The following is a 21138-nucleotide window of genomic DNA, read 5'->3' as shown; positions in this document are numbered from 1 at the left end:
TGTAACATGGGCGTAGGCAAGGGGGGCAGGAGGGGGCAGCTGCCCCCCTAGAAGCAAAAAAATTAATGTATTTTACAGACCATAACCAGCACTTTCCCCCTCCAAAAACTGAAGTGGAAAGGGCTTTGCTTTAGCAAGAGCAGCTAAGTCTCCGCTTGCTGGGGGGGGGGGGAGACACAGCAGTAACAAAAACACATCAAATAAATAAAGCAAAGTGGCTACCAGTAGTTAAGCAGTTAAGACAATGGAGCATATATCCCCAGGCAAGATTCGATAGCTGACCATTTTACCCTATTGTTCTTAAGTGGGAGTTGTTAATGAGCATTCAGGAGCATTAAGAGTTCTATTGGCGATTTAATGAGGGTGCAGACTCAGAGGATTCAATTTGACTAAGGTGGCTCTGCAAGGCTAAAAAGAAGTGAATAAGAAAGGGGGGGCTGTAGCTTTGACAGACACAGTGATGTTTATAAAAAGCATTGGTGTTCCAGTCTGCCCCTCCTCCTGCATCTGTATACTGTAAATCAGGGGTGGCCACCTCCCAAGAGACTCTGATCTACTCAGAGTTTAAAACTGGGGGTGATCTACCCCCTTTTGGGGGGTTCAGGTCAAAGCTGTTGAGTTTTTTTTTAAGGAAGGGAAGCCCTGTTTTGGGGGGGTTAGGTCAAACTTGTTGAGCTTCTTTTAGGAGGGAGGGAGGCCCATTTTTGTTTAGGGCTTCAGGTCATAGTTCAACTTTTTTGAGGGAGGAGGAAAATTTTGGGTGAGCTTTTTTTAGGGGTGCCAGTGACCTACCAGTGATCTACCACAGACATCCAGTGATCTACTGGTAGATCACAATCTACCTGTTGGACGTGCCTGCTGTAAATCAAGCAGAGAGAAAGCTGCTTACAAGGCTCCTGTACATGCAGAGTTCCAGCATCACAGTGTCACCCAGAGGCACCCACAAATATGAGTTATCCCTCTCTCTATTTCTTCCTTCCTTCCCTCCCTCTTCCATCCTTAATAAAATACGGGGGGAGGCAGATAAGCCCCACATAGAAAGCCCATCAACATGGGGGGATGACTCTTTCAAATACGGTATTTACCAGTAATTGGGGGGGGGGGAGAGGCACCTAGGCCTCTAGGAGTTGGCTGCTATGCCTAGGAGTAGGACAATTCAAGAAAGCAGAACGATGCATATGGTATGGTAATATATCAATAGAATCGTAGAATTGTAGTCGGAAGGGACCACAAGGGTCATCTAGTCCAACCCGCTGCAATGCAGGATTTTTTCCCTAAGGTGGGGCTTGAACCATGGTTGAAATATTATGCTGATATGCAGCAACGCCTCGGAGCCGTCGTGGCTGCGGCCGTGTCTTGCCTCGCCCTCGCCCGCCCTGCCACCCCGTCTCGCCTGCCTGACCCTCCCGTCCTCTCCAGCCAAGCAGGGTAGCCGCCAACGCTACCAGCCCCAGAAGCACAAGGTGGCCGCTGCTGCCACCGCCACGATGTCATCAGGCCCGTTGGCCCTTTAGCCCCGCCCACTTTGTGGCCCCTCCCCTTCTGTGCCTTGGCCCCGCCCCTGAACGACCATGGCTTGCCCCCCCCTAGTTTTGATCCTGGCTACGCCCCTGGCTTGTAACCAGCTTTGACACACATGCACACAAATAGTGCACCGGAAGCTCAAAGGCACTGCAAGTGTTGGCTGCAAAGATGCCCTGGAGCTGTGCAAACGGAGGTCTAGATGGCTCAGAGGAAAGCAGTCTGCTGGGAATCAAAAGCACTGATTAGTGCTGTGAGAGCCTTCATAACCTCCTTCTGTGGCACTGCAGGTTGTTGATTGGGTCATGACATTGGCCCAGATCAATAAGGTTATGCTCTGGAAAAAGCACTAGACACAGCCTGTGAGGTAGTAATAAGAACACAAGGGCCCTGGTGGATCAGGTCAAAGGCCCACCGTCCAGCATCCAATTCTTACAGAAGCAAATCAGATGTCCATGGGAAGTCTGCAAACAGGATCTGGGTGCAATAGCCCTATGCTATTGCAATTCTTGCAATTGCCAGAAAGTGGTATTCAGAGGTAGAGCATATTCATCATGGCTAATAGCCACCGATAGCCTTAATCCTCCAATGGTAGGAATGGATGAGCATTGCCACCCAAGGCTTTCTGGCAGGAAGATATGAGGATACATAAAGCTGGCTTCTCTTAGGGTGAAGATGGACATAATGTGATGTGATCCTGAGAGTCAAGGTGAATCCTAGCTGTGGTATAATTCCAGCACCACAGCTTGCCTTGCACATCTGCACACCAGAAAGAGAAATCCTGGTTCAGTTATCAGTCTTCCCTGCCACTTAAAAACATTTTTTACGTATTCATCCCCAGATTTTATATATACAGAGATCCTTCTCTGGATCCAAGATAAGATTTGCTAAGATAAGTTGGTGCTGACAAAGGTACTAGCCAATAAGAGTCCTGCTTTTCATACTGAAACACTGCAGAACTGTCACCCCTCTCTCCCCAGAGTTCACCCCACGACAGAAGAAAGGTATATTTTCTCTGATGGCAGTGACACCTCTTTCAGACTGCCCCCACTGCTCTTTATAAAGCCGTGTCTGTCCTCCCCTGTCCTAGTGGCAGTTTAGATGAAGAGTAGTAGAAGGAGAAGCTCTCTCTTCGATAGATCTCAGCGTATGAGAGAGGTCACTGTGTGGTGCAGGAGGGAGTTTCCTGTTTTCTCCAAACAGAAGGCTGTGCCAGTCCAGTCACTCCCCTCCTGCCAAAAAATCCACCTCCCCCTGGAGCCACTAGGGAAGCAGTCCCCAGCTCTGCCTCAGTTCTTGCTATCGATTCTTTCATTTCCGGCTTTATTATCTTTACGCTGCACCAGAGAAAGCTTTAAATAATTCACCAACGTGAACCCGACACAGATGTTCCCGGAGGCAGCTGGATGTGGAGACCAGGCTGTGTCTGAGCTGCTGAGATAGCAGCTTCCCTGGGGCCGGCTGACGAAGCTGGGGCTGTTCCAGTGTGTGTGTGTTGGGCGGGGGGTTGTGGGACGACAGATCTCAGCAGGGAAGAAAAGTGGAGTTTGGAGCTGCACAAAATCATTGGTTGCAAATCCAGGGTGGGGTGCCAAAGCAGAAGTCCTAGAATCCTTCCTTGGCTATTTCAACACTGCTCCCTTAGCTCTTCCAACAGCCCTTAGTGCTAATACAACACACACACCCCATCCAAACTCCCCTGTTTCTTCTCAAACTAATGAGCCAGCTATACATTCAGGGCAAACCTGTTGACTTTATGGAAGGATGGAACATTTGCTCTGGAATAATGGGGCTCAATGTTGCTGACAGTAAGGCTGGGAGTTGGCAGTGAGTAAAGGAAAAGACGAAGGAAAGAGAGTGAAATACAGAAACATGTTCTGGTGGGAAGCAGTGGGAAGTTCTGTATGTCCTGGGAAAGGAGGCTAAGGAGAGGTAGCCTTCAGATCTAGGCGAGATGTACGCATGTAGACCCAGCCCATGGGTCCAGACTTAGAGCTGCACCCATACAGACTACCCTCAGTTCTCTTAAATGTTCTCAACATCAAACACAAGCTTCTCCTTACACTGCTGTGCCAACCATGAGGTCTGCAATGACTAATCAATCAAAAGGTAAAGAGAGACATTTGTCTTGAGTGCTAAGTGGGAAAGAGAGTAGTGGAGAGATGGTGCCGTTCTTGAAGAGACCCTTGGTATACAAGGATCAAGGGAGTTGGAGCAAGAAGCATGAGCCTTGGCTGGTGGAGAAGCAAAAGAAGAGGTCTCAAAATAGTGCTCCTGCAGTCAGGTTCCCACACCACAAGTGCCCTGTGCTTTGCAGAGTAAGCACTGTGCTCTAAGGGTGCCACATAGGCACCAGTCCTGATTCCATCACCTAAAAGTGTTCTGTCCGCTGACACCAAGGGCCAATCCCTGCCCACCAGGCCGCACAAAGGCCGATTCTCAGAAGTTGCTCCTCAGTCTGAATATCTTGTTTCACAAGATAAATGCTCACCTGGCTAAGTTTCTGCTCCCTTCCCTTATGCTGTTTTGGATCCTAGTCTCTGCGCTGACTAAATCAGCTGCCTCTGGCCATTTAGACCTATGGCACTTGCCTCTGAAATATGACTCTTGTCATATTTTGTGCTGCCAGCCTCCAGACCTTCCACTGCTGCCATTGGAACCTGGCCTCTTGCCCTTCTTGGACTATGTTACCTGCCTTTCTGGGCCCTTTGACTGCCAATACTGGGACTTGACTCATGCCTGCCCAGGACCAACCTGCTTCCTTCTGGTGCCTTGCACTGATGGTCAGTATCTCCATAGGCCCTGAAATGGAATCACTGGAGGTTCCAATAACTACTAGCTCCTGATAGGAGATTTAAACATAGGAGCTAGGAAAGTGAGGGTGTGGGGCTGTGGGGGGGTGTATGCTTGTGCTCAGGGCACGTTCTGGATCAGGAGGAAAAAAATGAGGGTTCTTATAGACTCACACCCCTCCCAAATACTCAGGGCTATTGCACTGTAAGTTCCTTCTCAGGTCTCCTGATGCTGCTCAGTCCAAACACACAACTTCCCTGCTCCCAGCCCAGGGCTTTCCCCTCCTCTCCCAGCTTGGCTGATGATGCTCCTTGTCCCTGAAATGCACCCTTCCGCCCCCACCACTTCAGCCTCAAGTATTTCCTGTGTCAAAATAGATTTATTCCCAGACAAAGCACCATTCGCCTGGTGCTTGCTCTGGCTGTAAATACAGATCAATAATTTAAGGGGGTAAAAACTATTAATAGAACAGGGGGAGGGAAAAAAACATGTTCACCGGAGAGATGGGGAAGTCACAGTGAAGGTCACCTTGGAACATGATCAGTGGTGTGTGATGAGGGGAAGGATTGGGGGTTGCTCTGTAGGTATCAAGGGAAAGGTTCAACCCTGTATAATAAGAGTGGGTTCAGTGAATGGATGAAGGCCAGGCACTTTGTAGGTCATCCACAGACCAAAGAGCTTCCATTGTCTTGGGTTGTTGAGTTATCTGTTGTCCCTAATCGAGATGTGAGTATACTCTGTCTAGGCTCTGTAGTTTGGGCCTGAGAGCTGTGCCTGAGTGACGGCAGCACAGCAGACAAAACCTTATGGCTCCATCCATTTCCATGTTAGCCAGTACAGGAGGCAACATCCTGGAGGCTGGAGCTTGTGAGGGTTCTATTGTAGGCAGAGCTAGGAATTCCACACTGCTAGAAAGGGCCCTCTGGGTGAGACAGTTGCTTTCAGACTTTCAACACAGAAAGAACCCTTTGCACAGGGCCTGCCTGCTGAAGTATCATTGAGAAGCACTGTATACTGCAAAGGATCCTGGGAGATGTTCTAGTCTGGTACATACACTTAATTTGCCCAGAGTACTGGGCCTGGCCAAACTTACTGGGACTCGCTGTCACCTCAACTGACTGAAAGTGTGTCCTAGAAAACACCCAACACGTCCTTGCAGCTGCACATGGCAGGGGGAAGAGGGTGCTGGTGGGCCACCTGTTCTGTGGGGCCACTTGTCTGCCCTTACTATTTTGTTCTTGGAAGACGTCCTGATAAACTTGCATGGAGCACAGTTTGAAAAGTGCTAAGAAAAGAGCAGAAGAAAGAGAAGGGAAAGGCACTTGCACCATGGGAAACAGTAGCATCCCTCGCCTAAAAGGACAGCAACCCCCGGAGGCATAGTCAGTGCCGAATGGAGAAGAGTATGTTCCTAGCCAGCTGTTTGTGATAACACCATTTTTGGGCAGCGGTGCTGGTAGTCAAGCAGTCGCTGGCATGGAACATGTTAGCGTAAATAATAAGTTGGCTGTGCTATGAGCCCGGGGAGTGGGTTATTGATGGTCTGGCAGTGCTGCTGTAATGACAGGCCACACTCCCCTCGCAGCAATCCCTGCAATTATAAATGTGATCGCTCAGTGCATTCTCTGCCTGCCATGCCAACCCCCTTGTCAGCGTACAAGCCACAAGCAATGGCCTCCCCCTACAGTGCCCCCACTGCAGCCCTCAGGAAATGGAGCTAATTCCCAAGTAAATGCGATTAGGAGAGAATGCCAGACATATACGTCTCTTAGCCACGGCCTTTTATATTTCCAGCCCTGTACGAGGCGGCCTCTGGGACTGTCCACTCACTTGTTGACAGCAGTCACAGCAAATGGGCCAGTGGCCCCTTGTCGTTGGTTAACATGTCAGAAGAAGGAGCCAGCTCCGCTCCAGGCACAGGGCCCTGCAAAGAGTCTGGCCGCAGGACAACACTGGGGTTGGTGTCTTGGCCTCTATCTAAAAGTACTGGTGCTCTTGCTGCTGATGTGTCTTGCTCTGCTGGAGGAAGGGGGACAGGACAATTGTTTCCTTTGTTAAGTCAGAATTGCCCAGGTGAGACTGTGGGAGCAAATTCTACAGCTTAACTTTGTGCTGTGTGAAGAAGTCCTTGCATTTGTCCAGACTCTCCCAACATCAAGATGGCCCCAAGTTCCAGCGTTATGAGAGAGGGAGAAAAACATCTCCCTATCCACTTCCCCCACACCATGCATAATTTTGTACATCTCTATCGTGCACCCCTTACTCGTCTTTTTCCCTGTGAGGGAAGAACCCAAACTATCTAAACTCTTTCAGTAGCACCTTAAAGACCAACTAAGTTTTTATTTTGCACACGAAAGCTCATACCAAAATAAAAACTTAGTTGGTCTTTAAGGTGCTACTGAAGGAATTTTTTTTATTTTGCTTCGACTCAGACCAACACGGCTACCTACCTGTAACTATCTAAACTCTGCCTCACCTGCCTCTTTGCGCAGAATGTGAGTGACAGGAAGGTGACCCACAGAGCCCCACAAGAGCCTCAGCTGACAGCGGATCAAAGTGGGCCTTTGTGCTCTAGCCTTTAGCGTCTGTCAGGACAGCTATATTTGGGAACAGTGTCCAGCAGCAGGAGCTCTGCACAGCAAGTTCTTCCTGCTGTGGATAAAGCTGAAGGGGGGAAGCCCTGTTCCTCTTCCCCTCCCCTCCCCTCCCCACACGCAGCTCTGGTTGCCAGGAGCCTGCCAATGGCGGGGTGGGGGGTGGAGAAAGAAAGCTTCTGGGAAAACTCAGGAAAGAGAACATTAATGGTGCAGGAGTGGATGGGTGCCAGAATACTCTGCAGCCAGCTGTGTTCCTGGGGTGGCATGAAGGATGGGGGTAATTCTACTGAGCTGCCAGCTGGTGGGGAGCTGAGGGGTGTTGCCTGGGGGGAGGGGAAGAGAAGCAACACAGAGGAGAACATCTTGTAGAGCTATGGTTCTTGGGAGGCTCTGAGCAGCTTTCCCTGCTGAATGCATGGCAATGATATCTGTAGATGGTAGAACTTGCATGGTGAACATGATAAATAATAGTGATAGCAATATATTATTACTATTACTATTGTTATTACTATTATCACACTGATAGCCCACCTTTCCTCCAAGGAGCTCAAGGTAGCATACATAGTTCTCCCTCTCCCCATTTTCTCCTCACAACAATCCTGTGAGGTAGGCTAGGTTGAGAGACAGTGACTGGCCCAATGTAACCCAGTTAGCTTCATGTCCAAATGGGGATTTGAACTCTGGTTTCAACACTCTAACCACTACACCATATTTATTAGTGTTCAAAATTCCACGTCTGCATTATTTGGATGACCCTTAGAAGAGCTTTGTAAAGTGGGTTAGTTTTATTTATTGTATTCATTCATACATTATACCATGCCCTTAAACCCAAAGGAGGCAAGGATGGAAGACACAGTCGTGATGAAACTTTTTTAAAAAAATTAATCTAAAAACAGTTTTAAAACATTTTAAACAGTTCAACAACAGTAACTCAACCAGTGATCTCAAGGTTGCAAAACAAAAAACAAAAACACCCCACAGTGTCTTTCAGTGTTGAGTAAACAAGGGATGTTTTAAAATTCATCCCGAAAGTCAACAATGAGATAAACAGATGCACTTCACCAGTGAGAGAATTGCACAAATGGGGAGCCACCACTGAAAAGGCAGCCCCCAGTGGGGACACCACCAATGAGGCCTCACTTGCCTCACAATCATAGAGTCTGAGATGGTTGATATTGGGGAAGGTGCTCTTTTAGGTGCTTGAGTTCCAAGCCATTTAGGGCTTTATATGCTAGCACAGAGCCCAGGGCTTGCCGATCAGAAGGCTGGCGGTTCGAATCCCCGCGACGGGATGAGCTCCCATTGCTTGGTCCCAGCTCCTGCCAACTTAGCAGTTCGAAAGTACGTCAAAGTACAAGTAGATAAATAGGTACTACTACAGCAGGCAGGTAAACGGCATTTCCGTGTGCTGCTCTAGTTCGCCAGAAGTGGCTTTGTCATGCTGGCCACATGACCTGAAAGCTGTACGCTGGCTCCCTCAGCCAATAACACAAGATGAGCACTGCAACCCCAGAGTTGGTCACGACTGGACCTAATGCTCAGGGGTCCAAGTAATTATGTGGTGGACTTATGGCAGATACAAGATTTCAACCAGAGGATTCTCATTCATAACATTAGGTTCTTAGCCACTACATAAACTGGCAGGGAACATATATTGTACCCACACACATAGTCCAATATTACATACAGAGAGAGGAAGTTTCAATGAGCGAAACAGTTCTGAAGACTTGAGGAGCAGGTGCTAGTAATGAATTATTGCTGCTCTTCTGTGATACAGAAGCCTGATCTATCCTACCCTGTGATAACACCAGTGTAAAAATCCATCGCTACCTCATCATCTTCCAGCAAGGTAGAGAGCCACAGCTGGCACAGTAGGTAGGGAAGCTTGACAGCATTCAAAGGTCAAGCTCCAGCACTTCATACAGCACCCAAGAGATGGCCCAGCATCCTGGACTATGCTAAAAAGCAAAGGGGACAAATCTCTTTTACCTGCTTAAGCTGAGATGCCAACCACAACCTTTCCCCTCTCCACAAGGATGAGTATATGGCCCAAGTCATCCATGCCTTCAGAACTTCTCAGATTGATTACTGAAATGCCCTCTCTGTGGGACTCTCTTCTAAAATAGTTTGGAAATTGCAGCTGGTACAAAAAACTACTGCCTGGGAGGCCAGGGGGAATATGTTACTTCAGTGCCGATGAGATTGCACTGGCTAGCAGTTTCCAGGTAAGAGTTAAGATGCTAGTCTTACTCTTTAAACACCTCCATGCTCAGTGTCAGTCAAGAAGCAATTCCTTATATGCAACACCTGATCCTCCTTCTTGATCTCTCATTGGCATTTAAGACCATTGACTATGATATCCCCCCTAGACTAGCTCTGGGGAATGGGAATTGGGGACACTGTGTTACAGTGGTTGCAATCCTGCTTTCAGGACCAAGTCCAGAGAATAGTATTGGGAGAGTGCCTTTTGGTCCCCTAGTGGCTACATTATGCGGTGTCACAGGGGACTATCGTATCTCCACTGCTAGTTAATATCTACATGAAGCTGCTGGAAGCAGTCATTAGGAGTTTGGGGGCAATGTGCCATCAGCATGCTGATGACACCCAGCTCTATTTCTCCATAACATCTGAATCTGAAGAGGCCATGCAGTCCTTGGGCCGTTGCTTGGGTGCAGTGTGAAATGCATGAGGAAAAACAAGCTGAGCTTGAATCTTGGCAAGACAGAGGCACTGTGGGTGAGTGAGTAGCTCCCAAGTCTGAGAAATTGGTCCATTGCCTACCCTGGACCGGGTTGCACTCCCACCAAAAGAGCAGGTTCACAGTTTGGAGGTACTTCTGGATCCTGCTCTGTCATTGGAGACTCAGGTAGTTGTCTGTGGTTAGAAGTTCCTTTGCCCAACTGTGACTGATTTCAGTTACAGTTAGGTAGCCGTGTTGGTCCGATGTAGTCAAAATAAAAAATTCCTTCCAGTAGCACCTTAGAGACCAACTAAGTTTGTCATAGGTATGAGCTTTCGTGTGCATGCACACTTCTTCAGATACTATAGTATTTGCTATAGTAATTCATGTACTGGTTACTTTGAGACTGGATTACTGCAATGCACTCTATGTGGGGTTTCCCTCTTGCTTGATCTGGAAACTGCAGTTAGTACAAAATGCTGCAATGTGATTACTAACAGGACTGAGGCCCTGTCAGCATATAACACCTGTGCTCAGAGAACTGCCCAGGTTGCCAATTTGCTACCAGGTCAAGTTCAAGGTGTTACTATTAATATATAATGCCCTTAACAACTTGGGATCGGTTTATCTATGAGATTACCTTACCAACATGTGTCCACTTGACCACTTTGATTGGCAGAACTAGCACTACTGCAGGTGCCACACATTCCACATTTGTAAGAACTCGGTCATTTAGCAGGGCAGCACTTACACTTTGGAACTCCCTGCCTATTGTTCAAGCAGGTGCTGCCATTTCACTCTTTTCAGCACCTGCTAAAAACATTTTTGTTTCATCAAGCCTACCCAGATGTTCTAGTATTTTGTATGTTTTAAAGCGGCTTGTAATTTTTTCTTGATTTTATTGTCTTATCTTTTTGTAAACTACTTTGAGGCTTTTTACAATTGGGCGGTGTATAATTTTTATGGAATAAATAAATTACCAAGATTTGTGGGCAAAGCCTTGCTCCACAGAGGCTGTACAGAACAAGGTTATATCTGTAGCAGCACTGGAAATGTGAGGTTCCCTCCAGGGCAGGCCCTTGGGCTCTGGTGTTCTTTAGCTTTAGAAAATCCCTATTTCAGCAAGCTTTCATGCAGGCCAGATGTGTTTAATTACAGTATGCTGCAGGTCACTGAGATGTGTTTATTGGTTGTTTTAATGGAATGTTGGTATTTAATACTGTCCATACTTTATTATTATTATTATTATTATTATTATTATTATTATTATTATTATTATTGTTATTGTTATTATTATTATTGTTATTATTCACCATTAGCTTTTTTGGGGCATTAAAGTCAGGCATAGACCTATATCCAATGCATATAGCTAACAAATAGATTAGCTACGGCACCACCACCAAAGGAAATGAGATTCAGTACCTTGGACAGTGCCAAAAGAACAAGGCAAGCCCAGCACCAAGGACAGCACCCGTTTCTTCACTTGAGGTTTGGAGGCCCCAGAAATCACCTTTGTGGAAACAATGAAAGAGGTGCCTCTCTCCAATCTAAGACTGATGCAAGGGGTGTGTTCTGGAGAATAGATACATCTCACATGGAAGCTGTGCTTTATGCTGCATGCAGGCCTTGCCCTACCTTTCTCACCACTTGAGTGTGTCATATTGTGTGCAGTCCCAATAAATCACTGATGCTATGATGGATTGGTGATGTGAATTCCACTTAGAGTCCTCCAATGACCAAATGAGCATGGATGCCCATTGCTAACCTTTTGATTTCATTTAAAATAAAATAACTTGGCTTCATTGGGGTCAAATAAAAATATTTGACCCCTCATTGGGGTCAAATAAAAGAACTTGGCTTCACTGGGGTCAAAACAAAAAAAGAGTATATACACAGTATATACAGTATCTCCAAATCAACACAGTCCCCTCCAGTGACATTAGCCATATGCTACGGAATGATAAAGCTATATGCTTAAGCCTTAAGCTATATGCCTAAGGAATGAAAACAGTTGGACATAACAAAAGAAATAGCTTGACCCAATAAGGGATGTATCCAAAAATTACCGGTACATTTATTAGGACCAACTAAAAATGTCACAAAGCAGTCATCCAAAACTTGTCACCCACCTATTCTTACAGTGGCAGAGTGGGTGGAATAATACTGTCTCCAAGACTGAATTACAGAATGTATTACAATGCATTGCTCATGAACATCCTAAAATAGTTACAAGGATATACAGCCACATCCTGGAGGTGTCATTACCATTGCCCCCTGCTATCAGAGGAGCAGTTTCTGTGTTCACTGTGGGTCGGTGGGGGCCATGCCTAGGCATGGTGAGCAAAATCTTGAGAAGGTTCAAAACCATTCTGCTTCTGACAGGAGACTACATTTTCGCAGACAGAAATTAACAAAAAAAGCCTTTGGGTTCCTCCAGTTTTCAGGTTCAGTTCACATTGTTGCAGCATTGCACGAAGCAGGGGTTTAAGGTGGATGGAACTGAGACTTGATCCAATCTCACAGCAACTACCCAACACTTTCCCCTCTCGTCCATCCACACATACACCCACCCACTGCTGTTATCCTCCAAACCCCCAGCCACTCATGATCTGGGGAGGCTCTGTACCCTTCTAGAGAAAGTGACTCTTTCTCCCAGGGATCAGCAATGGTCAAGGAAGTGACTCCCCTGGCAGAGCGGTCAGGGATGCCCCAGCGAATATGGGGACAGTCAGCTTTGGTTCTGGCTCATTACTGGGAGATTAGTCCTTGATCCCAAGTGGCCTGGCCCAGGGGACAGGTATTCTGGGAAGCAGGAAAGGTTAATTTCAGGGAGATTAGGCTTGTGCCTCAGTGGGACGTGAAATTGAGGTAGATCTGTTCATCTGAATGAAAGGAACAGCTGCAGCACGCAGCAGGGGAGCGGCTAAAAATAGCCTGGTATTTACCTGTCAGAGCCTGGACATGCTCTGGAGAAGGCACCATGGCTTGTTGGGAGCATGTCAGTGCCAAATGCCTGCACTCTGAGGAACAGGATGGGGCCACAAACTGCTCTCAAGCAAGTCCCTCCCACTCCTCACCATTTTGGGGCTTCATAATGTATGGAAGAAGGGGAATGGTGCCTGTGTGTTTTGAAACCAGCCAGCTCATTGGCAAGATTTCTTCACACCACCCAGACTCCTAGCTGAGTCTGAGTTGGTATCATGGAGTTGCTTAGTGCTGATGGGAACTGTGGTCCAAAACAGCTGAGGATCATCAAGTTAGAGAAGGCTGTTCTATGCCAATGTATGAGCAACCACCCCCAACTTGATGCTCGCCAGGTGAGCCAAAGGCTCGCCGATCAAAAGGTTGGAGGTTTGAATCCCCGCGACGGGGTGAGCTCCAGTTGCTTGGTCCCTGCTCCTGCCAACCTAGCAGTTTGAAAACACACAGTGCAAGTAGATAAATAGGTACCACTCCGGCGGGAAGGTAAACGGCGTTTCCATGCACTGCTCTGGTTTCGCCAGAAGCGGCTTTGTCATGCTGGCCACATGACCCGGAAGCTGTATGCCGGCTCCCTCGGCCAATAACACGAGATGAGCGCCGCAACCCCAGAGTCGTCCACGACTGGACCTAATGGTCAGGGGTCCCTTTACTTTTACCATTGACCTGACTAAGTAAGCTACCTATGCTCCTATGTTGCTAAGCAAGGAGGAAGGGGCCAGTTGTGGCACAGATAAATGGGCATGCTGCATTTCCTAACTGCCACCACTGAGCAATGCCTGAGCAGCGCCTGAGTGAAGCTGCGTAAATGTTGTGACCCTTATGCTCGCACAGGAATTCATAGCTCTGTGCCTAGCAGCTGAAGTACTGACGTTTGTTCCCACACAGGCCTTTGGGCAGCTGCAGCCCTTGCACCGAAAAAACTGGAACTTCCTCCAGTAGTGTGTAGCACACACCCTTAACACAACCAGAAATGGGTGATCAACCTGTTAACTTCCCCTCCCTTAAATTATTTTTCTATGAAAACTGCTGGGGGGCGGGGGGGACGACACATCACTGAGTCATGCCCCTCTCCCCAGAGCTTTATGATTGTTGTAATCAACTGCATGGGGCTGGAGACAATGCTGATAGCATGTGTTGGCCTTGGCAATGAGCTGCTATTTGGACCATGCTGGCAACATTAGGGCTGTGTGGAAGGCAGGCTCTGTCAAGGTGATGAGCCTGCGATTGCTTGAATCACAGCTCACTGTGATACCTCTTAAGTGGTTCTTAATAAGATTGTGTTCGGATTTCAAGGGATTTGTGAGTGCCACCCAGCTCCTTTCTGTTCATTTGCTGCATACTGGAGGGAGGAGAGGAGGAGCAATCTCTGGGTCAGCAATGGCTTAGAGGCCTCCTTCACCCACCAAGCTTGTTAGGCAGAGTGGACTTGAATAAACATGAAGGAAATTTGTTGTGGAACACTTCAGTCTTCCTGGACATTCTGCAAGAGCCTTGAAAGTCACTAATTCAACAGAAAGGATTCCAAGAGAAACTCCAGCAGTAAAGCAGTAGGCATTTGTTTGTTGTTTTGATACTATCAGACTTTAGCTCAGTAAAGATGGGGTTGACCAGGGGTCAGCAACCTTTTTCAGCCGTGGGCTGGTCCACTGTCCCCCAGACCTTAGGGGGGGGGCGGACTATATTTTGAAAAAAAATAATGAACGAATTCCTATGCCCCACAAATAACCCAGATATGCATTTTAAATAAAAGCACACATTCTACTCATGTAAAAACACCAGGCGGGCCCCACAAATAACCCAGGGATGCATTTTTAATAAAAGGACACATTCTACTCATGTAAAAACATGCTGATTCCCGGACCGTCCGCAGGCCAGATTGTGAAGGCGATTGGGCCGCATCCGGTCCCCAGGCCTTAGGTTGCCTACTCCTGGGGTTGACCAACCCTTTACAGGAAGCAAGGCTGCATATACACCATAAATTTAAAGCTCACCCGCTCACCCTGAATCCTGGGAAATGTAGTTTGTTAAGGGTGCTGGGAATTGTAGCTCTGTGAAGGGTAAAGTACAGTTCCCAGGATTATTAGGCAGGGGTGGGGGTTGCTTTAAATGTATTATGTGTATGCAACGTGATTGTCCTCCTTAAGGTGTTTCTGCCCTCTCCTGTCCACTTTTGACTCTGGCTCTATCCACATTTGGCTCTGCCCCTGTCCACCACTCAAATGCAAAGCCCTGACAGGCTGACCCCGAGGGAAAGCAGCCCTTAACAGATAGAAAAGCTCTCCACACTTGCAGTACGCCATTCACCTCACTGTGCCAGTTGGGAGTGGGGCACACCTACTTATTCTAATTCTTTTCATTCTGTTTGTGTATCCCATTTTTGTGTTTGCTCTGATGTGACAACCCACCTCAAGCACTGCTTGGCCTTCCAGCTTCAGTCTGTAATGTCACTATCCCAACTTGTCTGTCTGGACCCACATACTGCATGTGTGTGGAAAGAGAGAGGTGAAAACTGTCCACTGCAGTTTTTTTCACGAAGCTGCTGAAATGGGCTCTGGCCTACCAAATCCTCTGACACAATAAATTTGTTAGCTTTTAATGTAACACAAACACAAAAACACAGGTGCCCTTGTTGCTTTTATGTAGGACATAAAGCATGTCACCACTCTCCAAGGTATCTAACTGTCACTAACCTGAGATAAAACCCTTCCTCAAAGAGCCCCCTTCAATCAGCCCTCCCGCTTGCCTTGCTATAACCTCCACCATCCTAACTAGGGACTGCGTTTACAACTGTGAGGCCCAAGTGGCTGGGGATTTGCTTCCAGTTCAACACCAGCTGAACCAAATCGACAAAGAGTTTTGTGCCCTCTTAAAGGATAGCAGATTTATTGTGGCATAAGCCTTCACTTTTTTCAGCTTAAGTTTTACACAGAGCAATGTCACAGACTGTAGACTGGATTACGTGGAATCATGCCTCGGAACTGTCAACAGGAGGGAATGTTTTTCAGGAACATGTGGGTCAAGATATATGAACCCCTGTTTCTACATGGCCAAGGCTCCACAAAGCTGGGCAGTTTACCTCAACTACCCAGCCATTAGCCACAAACACCCCATCATGCCCTCCACATTTCTCTGCATAGCAGACATGGAGAATTGCCTTGCGACACCAGAACTTCTTTGTCTGCTAGCCAGAAGTATTCAGGCCTGGGGCATGAGGAATGTCCCACACAGACATTCTCTAGGAAGTTGCTCCAAAGATACTTCAAGCACAATGTCCTAGAGGGATCTATTTTAGCAAATTGCATTCAGTGTGGCAGGTTTCCTATGCTGTGTGGCAATCACCTTTATTTTGACCCATGATACCAGAGCACCTCAGCAGAATAAATCATATTACTTACATACAGGCACTGACATAGGTCTCCATTGATGCTTCTACCCTCCTCTGGTCTAACCCTGCAATACCCACCAGCCATGCCATATTCCACCTTCCCTTAGTGAAATGGTGCTCTCTCTCTCTCTCTCTCTCTCTCTCTCTCTGTGTGTGTGTGTGTATGAGAGAGAGAGAGCGCCATTCCTCCCTCCCAGGTGCCAGCTTTATTCACCGGAAACATTCCCATCAGCATCCATTGATCACTAGCTTTATGGCTCATAATCCTCGCCCCATTGACTCCGGAAAGGCAGGCAGAGGAGGGGGCAGGATGTGGGACTCCTTTCTCAGGTTATTATGCACTTTGAGCAGGGGCCCTTCCTCCTTTTTCCTCCTGCCCTGGCAGCTTCTCCGGGAAGCCAGTGGTGAAGGGAAGAGGGTCATTTTCCTAGCAGCCTGACACATGCCTGGTTGTGTGGCAAAGGGGGCAGGAGAGGAACCGACATGAAAATACACCACTTTGCCACCTTAACTCCTGGCAGCCAGATGTATAAGCAAGTGTTTCTTCCACAGGCAATGGAAGTTCATAGGGACACTTTCATGTTCATCCCCCCCCCCAATTTCCCCCTTCTGATGTGTGTCCCACCAGGTCAGACTTGGCAGCAACAGACTGGCAGTGCCCTTTTCTTTCATATTTGGCAGTAGCACCATCAAGCTGGCAAGTTCTCTGCGGCTCCATCCAGGAAATGTTCCTGGAATAATGCTGTGAGAAAGGCAGCACCCGCATGTGTGAATATGGACAGGTTTGCGACGTGCTGAGGGGTTCCATCTGGGTCAGTGCTGAAGTGGCAATATGGGGTATGCTGTGTGTCAGGGGTCTGATGGCACTGTTCCCTTTTGTGCCAGGACTCAGAGTCAGTGCCAGCTGAATCATGCCTGTCAGCCTGAGCACACCAGATTCCTTGTAGTTGAGCCCTTAGGAAAACATTATGGCTTGTGGTGTTATCCCAGGGTCCTTCTGGCTTAAAGACCAATTGTTTTTCAGAGGATGATTCCTGCCTTAGATGCTGATCGTCCAAAATAACTGCTGATCGCCCCTTACACACACCACAGCCTTTGCTTTGCCTCTGAAGCACTGGGATGCGATGAGCGCCAGCCGGCTGACACCTGTGCACTGCACCGCACGGCAGCCTCACTTTGTTCTCATTATCGCAATGACTGGAGCCGTCACACTGAATTAAGGCTCTTCCTGTGCATAGCTCCAAGCCACTGAGCACACAGCAGCCACCAGCCACAAGGGCTCTGAGTTTCGGCTTGCAGCCGCCGCCGTCTCCACTGCCCAGCAGCGTCTTGCCATATGGAAGAACCTGGGAAACAGGGCTCTCATGCATACACACTGCGCGCACACACACCCCACCCCATGATCTGTGTGATGAAGGAAAGCCAGAGGTGGGGGCATTCTTAAAGGTGCAAGATCCTGGATTTGATGACCCTAGATCATGGCCCCATGGAAAGCTCACAGCCATTGCAGCTTTGCCTCCAAGCCTGAGGACTCTAGAGGAGCTAGAGCTCCCTTCACAGAGAAAAGTGACCAAAGCTTCCATTCCAACTTACCCTTCACACCCAGCTTAAACCCATACCTGAATGAGATCCAAATTTTGATATGAATGGGTCAGTATATAGAAAAAACAGCCCTAAATTCAGGCAAAGGATAGAATGGACTGCAGGGGAGGGGAGATAACATGCCTGTGCTGTTTAGGGTTTTTTTTAAAAAAAAATCCCATGCAGTTGCAAGTGCTGTACCAGCCCCAAATTAGCCCTTTAAGAGATGGGGGGGGAGAAGGGGGGGAGAGAATATTTCTGCCTGCCCTCACTGCTGAATTACTTTGCAGAGTTAGCACACAGCTTGAAAGCTGTCTGTGTATTGAATCCTTGCTGGCAGAGTAGGCTTACTTTAGTTGCAATCACACACAGAGACAGTTGGTATGGAAAATAAGAAAGCTTAGGTTTATTACAGGATATGCATACTAGAATAGAAAAGAGTTATTAGTTACAGATAAGTTTGAGATGCAATGGAGTCCTGCTTGGTCCTTGCACTCAGCAGAGATACATCACAAGATGACCTCTCTCTCCAAGAAAGTCAGAGAGAGAAGAGTAAGAGAGGGAGGAAGCAAGTGATGCAGCCTGAGAATATCAGTCTAGCATCAAAGAAAGGTCAGCATAGATATAAAAGGACAATGGGGCAATTTAGGAATCTCAGAGAATCCCTTTTCTGCCTGCTTCAATCCCATGCAAATCCCACAACAAGCTGAGTTGCATCCCAACATTTCCAACACTTAGTTGGCCACATTCATATGCACCCATGTCACCAGGCCCTCCTAGGCTCTGGCAGCTCCCTGCCATTTGCCAAGTGTTCAAGCCCCTGATTTGTAGCTCACAAAGGTTACCATGAAGAAGAAGAACCATTGCACTCTGATGTCTAGAAAAGAGGCAACCGGGATGTACCATTTAAAGACACGTTCACACAAAACAGTCACAACCACACCCTAGCCCAACTGGCCCCCAGTGTCGGGAAAGACAATGTTCCATTCTATGCAGATAGGATCTGCAGAACTACATCCTCTACGTGCCCTTAAAATTGTCTCCTACCCTTCAGGGTGCCTCCAGACTGTCAGTACTGCAGCAAGAAGGATACAAGCGGATGCCAGTAGTCGAACTTTAGGGTTGTGTGTGTGTTCCCTTGCTGAGAACAGCCATGCACAGCCAAAGCACAGTGTGAAGCTTTTTAAAAGCCCTTTTGCAAACAGCCCCATGTTGTTCTTAAAAATTGTAGAGGCTGCCTTACTCTACTTCCTCCCTCCCCCTGCCCAGCTGTTCCACCTTCTGACAGCCCTGGATTGACCTGGGTGGGCTGACCCAGGGCGACCTGGTGCTATCTCAAACTGACCCAGCCAGTGCCCACATCCAACTGAAGTTGAGTGGACAACATGCTGTGGAAGTTTGCATATCATATTGTGTAATATAAAAGTACATTTCCTTGACTTGGATTGATCTCAGCCACTTTTCAGAAGAATCTGGCCATGAACAGAGCGGACTGGTTGGCCCCTGTGATGTCACAAACCCCCTGCCCCTCCTCCCTGAAACAGCTTTATAACTCTTTTTAAAATGGATTTTTCCTTAGAAACAAACAAACAAACAAAAAACAAGCAGCAAAACGACAAAAAAATGTTTCACTGACTAAATGTTCATGCTGTGCTTTAAAGAAAAAAAGTAGAACATTCACCTGAAGACTGGGGGTTAGCACAAGACAGACATCAGAGGCATTCTTTTGATTAGCTAAGCACATCTACTGACTATGTTGTAAAGGTGGGGGAAGCCAAATTGGCTCCATGAAAGAAAAAAAGTATGAACCCCTTTTAAAGGCGTATCTATAAGCACCAAACCCAAAAACAAAGGGGTGTGCAATAGAAATGGCCAAGGAGGCTATGCCACAATCCATACCAGTGGTGCCTAACTGACCTGGAGTGCTGATTGGCAGGAAGCTGGGAAGGGGGCTGGCGGATGCTGGCAGAGATTTACACCTTCCAAATCATTCTTGATTTTGCAAGCAGAGATAATGAAATGGCTGTTTTGCAGCAGCAGTGGCTGCCTGCGGGGCCAGATCAAGTCCTTCTCTCCCCCCCCCCCGGAACTTGCCGGTAATTCCCTTTTATTTGGGGGGGGGGGAGAGAGTCTCATCCAAATGGGAAGGAAGAAGTCAAGGATAGCAGGAAGCAGACACCTACCATTTATCCAAAGGAACACAGACAGATCCTCGCTCCAGTGTCAGCACTAAGGGATAGAACCCAGGTGGCAATGAGGAGCTCCCAGGGCCAACCCTGGCAGAAGAGGCGGACAAGGCAAAGAGATCCATCACATCCAGGACTACTTCCTTGGGCTTCTTGCCCTTCTTTCTGGAGCAGGTGGCTCAGCAATAATAATATTGCTTGAATAATATTGCCTTTTACCTGCCACTTTGGCTGGTAAGCAGTAAACTACAGTGCCCAGAATCCTTTGAGGGGTGAAACGTCGTTTGTATGTGTTTTTAAGGCATAGGGTGTACATAGCCGTAGTCTACTGTCTAAAAGTAAGTCATATCTATTGTTCTGCCCATTTTTTTTTTACTCTGGCCCTTTGCATCACCAGCAAGTCATACCCCTAAATGTGGCCATTAAGCCGAAAAATGGTTTCCCACCCCTTGTCTTAGTAGCTGGAAGGGTGATGTTAGGGCATGAAGCACAGTTATCCCCTTCCCTAGATCTCTTGCAAAGTCATGGAACTGAAGGTTCCCAGTTTTAGGATCCCAAATGAGTTTGAACCCTTTCCAGATTTTGTAAATAATAATAACAATAACAATGTAATAATAATAATTTATTATTTATACCCCAACCATCTGGCTGGGTTTCCCCAGTGACTCTGGGTGGCTCCCAACAGAATAGTTTCGCTAGGATGAAAGGAAGTAGTTCCCCACAATCTGTGGGCCCAAACTCTGAAAAAAAGACTTTGCTCACAGTGTATAGCCTGGCGTATCTAAGCATGCCATGAAGTTTCTTCCCACATCAACGCACAGGACCCTTGGGCTCATCCCAGCCAAAGCAGTCTGTTCTTTCCACTACTGCAAAGCCCACTACTGAAAACCAAACACAAACCCCACTCCCTGATGCTCTGCTGTTATTACCTATCACTGTGAACAGAACCAGGATCCAAGAATGTTTAGATTCATTGTCATACTAGAACAACTCTTCACAACCCCCTACCCAAAGAATGACTTGAAGCATCAAATGTTGTTTCACAGTGAGATGAGAAAAGTAATGCAGGTTCTCTCTAAGCCCAGGGTCAGAGACACCGATGAGATGTAGAAATCTGAGGTTTTGAAGCCTTTTCTGAGTGAAATCCTAAACAGCAATATCTATGTAGCCAAAAGGAGATGGAGGCAGAAGTGATCTGCATGATTACTTTAAAGACACATCCTCAGAGTGACTAGTGTCAGGCATGTTTCATTAGCCAGCGATTATAGGGAAATGTGCCTGATCCCCGCAATGGCCACAGACTACAGAACACACAAACAAGGGAGAACTGAGAGAACTTAGTTCCGGTTTGTGAGAGGAGCGCTGACCTAGGAGAGACTAGTGAGCTTTTTTTAAAAGAGCTTGGCCTGAATG

General features: G+C 47.4%; 1 protein-coding gene across 2 annotated transcripts in view; it reads right to left on the bottom strand.

The window, feature by feature from the left end:
- Nucleotides 1-21138, bottom strand: part of ASIC4 (acid sensing ion channel subunit family member 4) — a 262965-nt gene that overhangs the window by 206266 nt on the left and 35561 nt on the right. The window lies entirely within an intron of this gene.

The sequence above is a fragment of the Zootoca vivipara genome, chromosome 1, assembly GCF_965207765.1.
Source record: "Zootoca vivipara chromosome 1, rZooViv2.hap1.1, whole genome shotgun sequence".
Lineage (NCBI taxonomy): Eukaryota > Metazoa > Chordata > Lepidosauria > Squamata > Lacertidae > Zootoca > Zootoca vivipara.
Note: the sequence above shows the minus strand (reverse complement) of the source record. Positions and strands in the feature narration are given on the sequence as shown.